The 8,167-nt window shown below is 37.2% G+C and overlaps 1 protein-coding gene across 1 annotated transcript in view; it reads left to right on the forward strand.

Annotated features, from left to right (window-relative positions):
* FAM19A2 (family with sequence similarity 19 (chemokine (C-C motif)-like), member A2) overlaps positions 1-7,191 on the forward strand; it is a 54,278-nt gene extending 47,087 nt beyond the window's left edge. The window contains exon 5 of the mRNA XM_009327591.1: positions 6,180-7,191. The gene's annotated coding sequence lies outside the window, so the exon portion shown is untranslated. The remainder of the gene's footprint in view (positions 1-6,179) is intronic.
* The last annotated feature ends 976 nt before the right edge of the window (positions 7,192-8,167 follow it).

Raw genomic sequence — 8,167 nt, forward strand, 5'->3', positions numbered from 1 at the left:
GAAACATGTGAAGACTTGAAAAAAAGTCTATCAATGTGTAATCCTCACTGAAGGTAAATGAATCCATATAGTTATCATTAAATATCTGTTTTCCAGACTGCTCACAAATCACTCAAATTTCGCCTTTTGTCATTAGCCCAAGTCAAATAGCAGTCTGTGAGACTGAAACAAGAGCCTGTTTCCTAACTTACAGGTCTCTGCTGCAGTTACTTTATCAAGCATACCCTTGAAATATGGTTGAATCACCTTAACGTTTCTCAGACTTTTGTAATGTTTTCTTGTGCACCTAGAAACTTAGTTATCCAACATAAACACCCAAATCCACACCTATCTACTGTTAAGTGCATGTGCACATAGGTGCCCTATTGCAAAAATTCCCTTAACTGCTCTTTTTGTCCAGCTTCCCCCTTTCTTTAGAAAATAAATTACAGGATTCTCAAGCTGTGAGGAAATTGTGAGCCTGTCCTTTGTTAACATTTACAAAATACTTTTGAGTATCACTGGTACAAGGCAGTAGCATTAGATCAGAAGGACCTTCCAAGCTTACAAGTTGAACTGTTTCAGTGAATAAACATGCACAAGTGGCAATCCAAACTGTCATTTGCTTTCATAAGCCACGAATGAATGATAGTGCATGGCAAAGACAGTGTATGGATTTTGAAGTTCCAGGAAATAGTGCACATCCATCTGTTGAAATAATTTCCAACCTTGACCTCATTCGCAGAGGGCGTAAGTGGAAAAAATGCACTGGCAGATGTTTGTTTCTGGTTGTATGGGCCCTTCTGTTTCTGCATTGTAATATTTGTATTAGGTAGTGACTTTTCACTACCAAAACACAGTTATTTATGTCATGGAAAAATATGACTGATATAGCCCTCTTCAAGTCCATTCCTTATTAGGAAAGGTTTTCTAAAGAATCACTTTGTTGACCGTGTTTTATTAATTCTTTTTTGTGGTCTGTTTACGTACAGTATAAAAAAGCATATAAAAATAAGGACACAAAATGGCTGGAAAGGTACTGCATACAAATAAGGGCTGTCTTGGTACAAGATCTCTGTCTTATCTCCATGTCTTGGAGGACAATCCATAGCTAGGCGTTTCTTCAAGCCATTTCTTAGGCTTCTTTCTTCAAGCATTTATTTAAGGGATTCTTGTGGCATTCCCTGTATTTCACTTATCTCATGTTGTTCATTAAATATATTTGTGAGACCCTTTTTATTTTTTAAAGAAATCCCCACACCATTTTTGTTTCCCACAAGTCTTTAATATTTTACAGAAGAATGCTAGGGGTGCCAAGATGGCTTTTCTTTGTCTCATGAAATTCCACTTAGCTCAGGATGAGCTATTAATTGCTTTTTAAAAAAATAATTTCCTTTCTGTGTCTTAACGTATCTCAGGGGAAAAAAAAAAAGATAGCTTGATGATTCTTGAGTATGCTTAAATGACAGTCAGGCTACGATCACACAAAAAAATCCTATACAGTTGATGGAACAGTTCTAATTAAAAAGAAAAACCCCAGTATTAAGTTATTTCTATTATTTCTTGTGTTTATTTATATTCTTTGGCAAAAACCTGGAAGAGAAGGTCCATCATACTGCTGAATCATCTGTGGAGGAGAGAAACACCGGCTTAAAAATTTCCCCCTTTCTGCATTTGCATTGATACATAGTCCTGACGACATTATAACAGGCTTCCCTCCAACACTCCTCCCCCACTAAATTCTGTTGTTTACTGTGCATGGAAAAGAGATAGAATTGGAGTTGCAAGGGCACCCATAGAAAGGCAAGCTGCTAACTTTCAAGTGCTCGACTTTGCAAACTCAAGAGTCTGTTTTTAATATGGATTTTGTGTATGGTTTGTGATAAACATAGAAAAAAATTGAAAGATCTGCCAGTCAAAAAAATAGTAATGTACAAAGTTGTGTTATGAAATGTTCCAGCACACACTTATTTCAATATTCTGTACATTGTTACCTATTTTCTTCTAACATTATCAAATAATAATTAATTATGTGCCTCATTTGCATGTATAAACTATTCTGTAGTTAGCAAATAATCAGTAATACATTTGTTTCTCTGAAGAAACAGAAGATTTGTACTATACCTAATTGTGATCCTGTAACTTCGATGCTTAGGTGCATGAAAGTAAGGAAAAGTGCTTTACTGTTCAGAGAATTTTCACTCAGCCATTCTTTACATCCTATAGTCTGGATTTTCCTCCCTTCCTCTTCTAAGGCAGAAGGAAGTCTTGAGGAAAAGTATCAGGCTGGGTTTTTATTGGGAATCTATTCTTATGGAATAGATGGTATTATCTGCTGTATTCATCAGCTGTGGGGATTTCACAAGTGAGGACATTTTTCACCCATTGTCAGCAGCACTGGAATGGAGGCTGTCCAGAAAAACACTTGAGCTTGTAGCTTTTGCAATGCACTGCCTTTGAGGTCTTTTCATCTCTGCTCCATTCTGGCAAAAACGTTCTACCCAAAGACTGAATCTGTTTTGAACATTTAGTGAGCAGAAGAAATGTGGAAAACTTCAGTTGCATTTAATTATATATTGTTGTTTTAAAATAAAACAAGTGAGTTCACATACAATTACAGCCAATTTACAGCAGCCACTCACTAATTTAAATTAAAAAGTCTGCAACTGCAGAGTAATTATACTTTAATTGCACATTTAGTACAAGAAAGTGAAGAGAGTCTAATGCATTGTGTCTATGATATAACAACCATGTGAAAAAATGTATTAGCATAAAGGGAGTAATCATGTTCCAAGAATGAACAAATTAATTCAAATCAACACCTAGGATGCTAAAGGTTTTATGTCCTTTTTTTCATTTGTATTGTTAAACAGCAGCAAAGTTAATTTTCCATACATATTAATTATTAACTGAAAAATTGATTAGACTTGATTTGCACCCATTCAGTGTGTTACTGTTCTCTTAGGATTTTAAAGATCAGACACATAATGCTATCAGTCCCCCTTTTGCTTTAAAGACCTTTGGCACAATACCTTGCTTCCTAGCCACTCAAACCAAATAGCTTTTACTATATCCAAAATTAAGCATTTCTGGGAACACCATCGGTAGATATTAGCTAAAATTTCATTGCTTCTTTATGAAACTGCCTTTAGCATTCGAGAGGTCTATTCTCTCCCTAATGTGTATGGATATATAATTTCCATTAATGTTAATGTCTGGTCTGTGCTTGCACATAACAAGTATTACTTTCTTACATAGAGGCAAATGTGGACCACTATGCATCTTACTCAGAGTAGCACTGTGTGACCTGGAAGTTAACAGGAAAAAAAGAAAAAAAAGAAAAAAGAGGGCAGGCGGAATAATAAAAATTCTGGCAAGGGAAAGCGGTTAAAAACTCCAATCGTGTAATTGTAAAAACTAGGAATATGTAGCTTGACTTCCTGTGCAGTCTGTATAAACAAAATGACCTTTGTATATGATTAGCCACCTGTTATAGAGCAGAGATTTGAATGGCTATCTGATTTTTTTCTTCTTTATATCACCTATTTATTCTATGTAACAGTGTATATTGCTTTTATAGGGATATTTTCACCACGGAGTTGTAGAGCTAGATGGGGGGGAGCAGATAGGCCTGCAGATTATGATTTTACTGAGTTTCTTTCTGGCTGAAGAGAACACATTTGCACTTCCAAACAGCCATGTAACTGAGCAGTCGTGTATGTGTGAAAATACTCTTTTTGCTAGCTGCAGTATATCACCTTAGCCCATGCATTGGCAGAGCTGGATGTCATAGAAATAATAAATCACAGAATGGTTGAGGTTGGAAGGGACCTCTGGAAGTCCAAGCCTCCTGCTCAAGCAGAGCCACCTAGAGCCGGTTGCCCAGGACCAGATGGCTTTTGAATATCTTCAAGGATGGAGACTCCACAACCTCCCTGGGCAACATGTGCCAGTGCTTAGTCACCCTCACAATAAAAAAGCGTTTCCTGAGAGGGAGCCTCCTGTGTTTCAGTTTGTGCCCATTGCCTCTTGTCTTGTCACTGGGCACCACTTGAAAAGAGCCTGGCTCCATCTTCTTTGCACCCTCCCTTCAGGTATTGGTACACATTGATGAGATCCCTGCTGAGCTGCTTCTTCTGCAGGCTGAACAGTCCCAGCTCTCTCAGCCTTTCCTCATATGAAGATGCTCCAGTCCGTTATTTGCCTTAGTGGCGCCTTAGTGGCCCTTTACTGGACTCTCTCCAGTAGCTCTATGTCTGTCTTGTACTGGGGAGCCCAAAACTGGACACACTACTGCAGGTGTGGCCTCAGCAGTACTGAGCAGAGGTGAAGGATCACCTCCCTCTACCTGCTGACAATACTTTGTCTAATGCAGCCCGGGTTACTATTACCCTTCTTTGCAGCAAGGGCACATTGCTGGGTCATGGTCAACTTCATTTCTCAAAAGTCAGCTGGCATCCCCTCTTTTTAATAGCAAAGGTCTACTCTGTGTGTATGTAGGCAGAAAAGAGAATTCAGCTGAGTTCCAGTGACTATGCCTGTCCAGTTGTGCCTCTGAGGAAACTGTCCTCTGATTCTGCTTTGGTTTTGGTCTACTCTGTTGTTTGGAAAAGTAGGAAGCTTCGACCCTGCATCTACATGGCCTCTTTGGGAGTCTCACATCCTTTGATCTGTCTTCAGTGTGCTTTGCATCAGTTGATTTACCACAGGTTTATATATATATATATGTATCTATATCAAGTGAAGCTAATAAAAATCCACCTGCAGATAGGATCAGAAGATGTGTGATTTTACATTATGTGGCTCAGTGGCACCTGGGTCCATGAGTAGAACTCCAGCTTGCTACAATAAAGCAAAAAATAAATAACAATAAGATGCTGTGTCAGCCTTTTGAGCTTTGGTGCAGGGCATAGAAATATGTTGTCTGACTTTTAAATTAATTCTTCATTATTTTTTCAGGCAATCTTCCACTATAGAAGGGGCCACATGAGGCTGTTTCCAACAGCAAGAACAAAACAAAACAAGAGCAGTGTAATAAATAAACCCATGTATCATAAAAATCACAAAGCACAATTTTATTATTGCCTTCTTAAGTGCAGTTCCTAGAAACAACTTGGTGGAGAAGGCAAACCGAAGTAATGAACTCCTTGAACAGTCCTTCTAATATTCTGCTCTGCGTTTGTGCTCTGCAGAGCCGATGAGAGCTGTATGCAAACAGTTTTGCTGAGGGCAAAAGAATGTTTCATCATTAAGGAGCATGACCCTTCTCTCTATGATTAAAATGAAAAGCATATGCCCCTTGACGTCATAGTGTTATTGTGACCGTTCCAATGGGTTGTTCCTCAAGAGTTGGGATGTTGTCCCCTGACACAATTTGATATTAAAAGGTTACATGATCATTAATTGTATCCACTGACACAGCAGAAATATTCCTCAAAGTTATGTTTTTTTGATATGATGGATTTTTTTTTTTTTCTTCTAATGTTTAAAATCCAAATCAGACACAGGGAAAGTCCAATTACTGTGAAATGCTTTGTCTCCCACCCTTTCTCTCTGGTCCTTCTGTTCCACTCTTGTTTCATGTTAGGCTCAGCAAAACCACTCTAAGTGAACTCCTTGGTAGTTATTTTATACCTTGTGAATAACAGGATATATCTATCTCTTTTTTCTGTATGCATGATTTTTGTCCTGTTTCTCCACGCAGTGATTATTGCTTGCTAAGATGCATTTAGCCCTTAACAGGACATTGCATTTTAAAGTAGCATGCACAGAACAGAAGAATACATCTCCAGTATCAGTCACTGGTATACTCAATGGCTAACATCTTAAAAGCATAGTTGTTACCGTGGAGAAATTCTAACATTGAAAAGAATGAACAAAATACAGAAATTTTCCTTGAAACCAATGCTTTTGACATTTGTGGGTTGGTAATTTATGACCTTCAGATTTTTTTATTATATTTTTAAGCATGGTCACATTTCAATTTCTCCTTGTCAGGTCCAATTCCAACAAAGCACTTAAACACACAATTTAAGTTGGGGAGCAATCCCATCTATTACCATCGGGAATTATTCACTTATTTAAAAACAGTTGAAAGAGCTTTGCTGGACAGAGATCTAATATTTCAGTCTGTTTCCAGTACTTTGGAAATAGATTCTCTATGTACAGTTTTGATTTTCTGATTTTCTTTTTCTTTACAGGTAACCCGATAGCTAAAGACAAATCAAGTCAGTCTCAAGGCTGATAACATTAAATACAACACATAGGAATTTCATTCTTCCAGGCAATCCTTGAAGTGAAATTTTATATTGCTGGGGTGTATCCTTCAGAATCAATTGTTTCAATGAGAACCTGGCTTGTAATCAGCAACAGCCTTGAGATCAAAACTACTGGAAAGTTATTTTGAACTTCTGTGTCACAAAGATTTCAACTGATTGAACTGTGTACACTTGTAAAATTGCACTTGCTGAGGAATTTGCAGCTGTAATCACAAGAGCTGATATTCAAAAGGTGCAGAAAAGCAGCAGTCTTTCGGATTCTCCATTCCAGACCAGTGGCTTTTCATTTTGATGAAGTCAACCTCCAGAATATATTGATTCCTCCTCTCTAAAATGATCCCTGGTCCACCATTCAGATTGCTGGTGGGACTGCACACTGCTTTAATTAAATTTCTGTTGCAGAAATTGTCGTCTGGCATGGCGCATTTTTAGACATTTTTATTTGTATTCTAATCTTGGAGCTCTCAAAGGTACATTTTTCAACATCTTGAAGTTGCTTTTGTTATAGGAATGGAAATATATATCCATTGTTAATAATTATTGTTGACAAATAATAGTTATCTGAATACATGAGTCATATTAGAATGTATAGTCAGGTTGACATGTTTCCCTAAGGCTAACTAACTACTGCAGCTCTTTGGCAGTTAAAAAAGTAGTGGTCAAAACTCAATTACCACTTCCATTATAAGGCATTTTATACCTTTAAGATACCCATTTCCATTTAGTTTGAAGGAGATGGGTGTTACTGATATGTACTTTACTTTCCCAACCTTTAATTCATTGAAATTAATGGTAAGCAGTGAATGATGGTATTTCATCCCTTTTTAAAAAGGTAGGCAGGGATGTAAATGAGTTTTGCAATTATGAAATTGGACGGTAATCATTCAGAATATTTGTCTTTTTATTAAAAAATAAAATCTCTTGCTTGAACCTAGGTACTGTTGGATGCTTATGTAGATGTCTGCTCAGTCTGTTTGCTATAAAGGAAAAAAGTCCTAGTGCCCTCCCAGATTTATGGCTCGTGGGTATTTTGCTTGCTTACAGTCATCCAATTCAGATCTGATCCTTGCCAAAATCACATTTACTTTTTTATTTTCTGTTTCAATAGCAATTTTTGAACTTTGTGATGTGCTGTTACATGAAAAAAAATCCTCAATATTTAAAGGCCTTAAGCATCTATGAGCTTTTTTTCAGAATGTATAATTTTATACTCCATTTAATGTATATTGTACCATCTGTAGTATTGATACAACAGAAATTTGGCGATTCCTTTTAGTGACACTGCATAAGCATGCTGACTGGAGAGGGTGAGGGAGTTCTGAGTGTATGCTTTGGTGCATTGACATGAAAACCACGCACACTTAATGGTAGTCAAAAATATATAGGGGCAAGCTTATTTAAAAGTCCCGTGTGGTTACCAGACTCCCAGAAAAAGAGGGAAATTACTTTATCATTACAAGCCATTGACATGGCTAGGTAGTTATATATTAAGTTCCATGATGAATGAACACCCTGGAGTGCTCTGCCTGTCACAGTAGCCCCTGCTGTTCCAAAACCATTTCATTACCTCTGCTGTATTATTGCACAGGAGAGCTTAAATAAAATAAATGACTGTGGGGAATACAATTGAGAAGTATATTCTATCATTCTACTGAGAAATAATAAAAAATGTTGGCAGGGAAAGATATTATTTTCTGATTAAAATTTAATTAGGATAAACTGTTTGTAGCAGCAGCTAGGTATCTCAGTATTTTAGGATGGATTAATATTGTATGGATTTGTGCTAACAGGTGCGGGACAGAAGGTAGCATCTTAAAGAGATTGTCTGGGACAGTGCAAAGTGTAAATGTGCTGTTTTGGAAAATCTGAATATGGCCTCTCTTTGGTCAAAAATCTACATCATGCTTCTC

The sequence above is a fragment of the Pygoscelis adeliae genome, unplaced genomic scaffold (assembly GCF_000699105.1).
Source record: "Pygoscelis adeliae isolate BGI_AS28 unplaced genomic scaffold, ASM69910v1 Scaffold113, whole genome shotgun sequence".
Lineage (NCBI taxonomy): Eukaryota > Metazoa > Chordata > Aves > Sphenisciformes > Spheniscidae > Pygoscelis > Pygoscelis adeliae.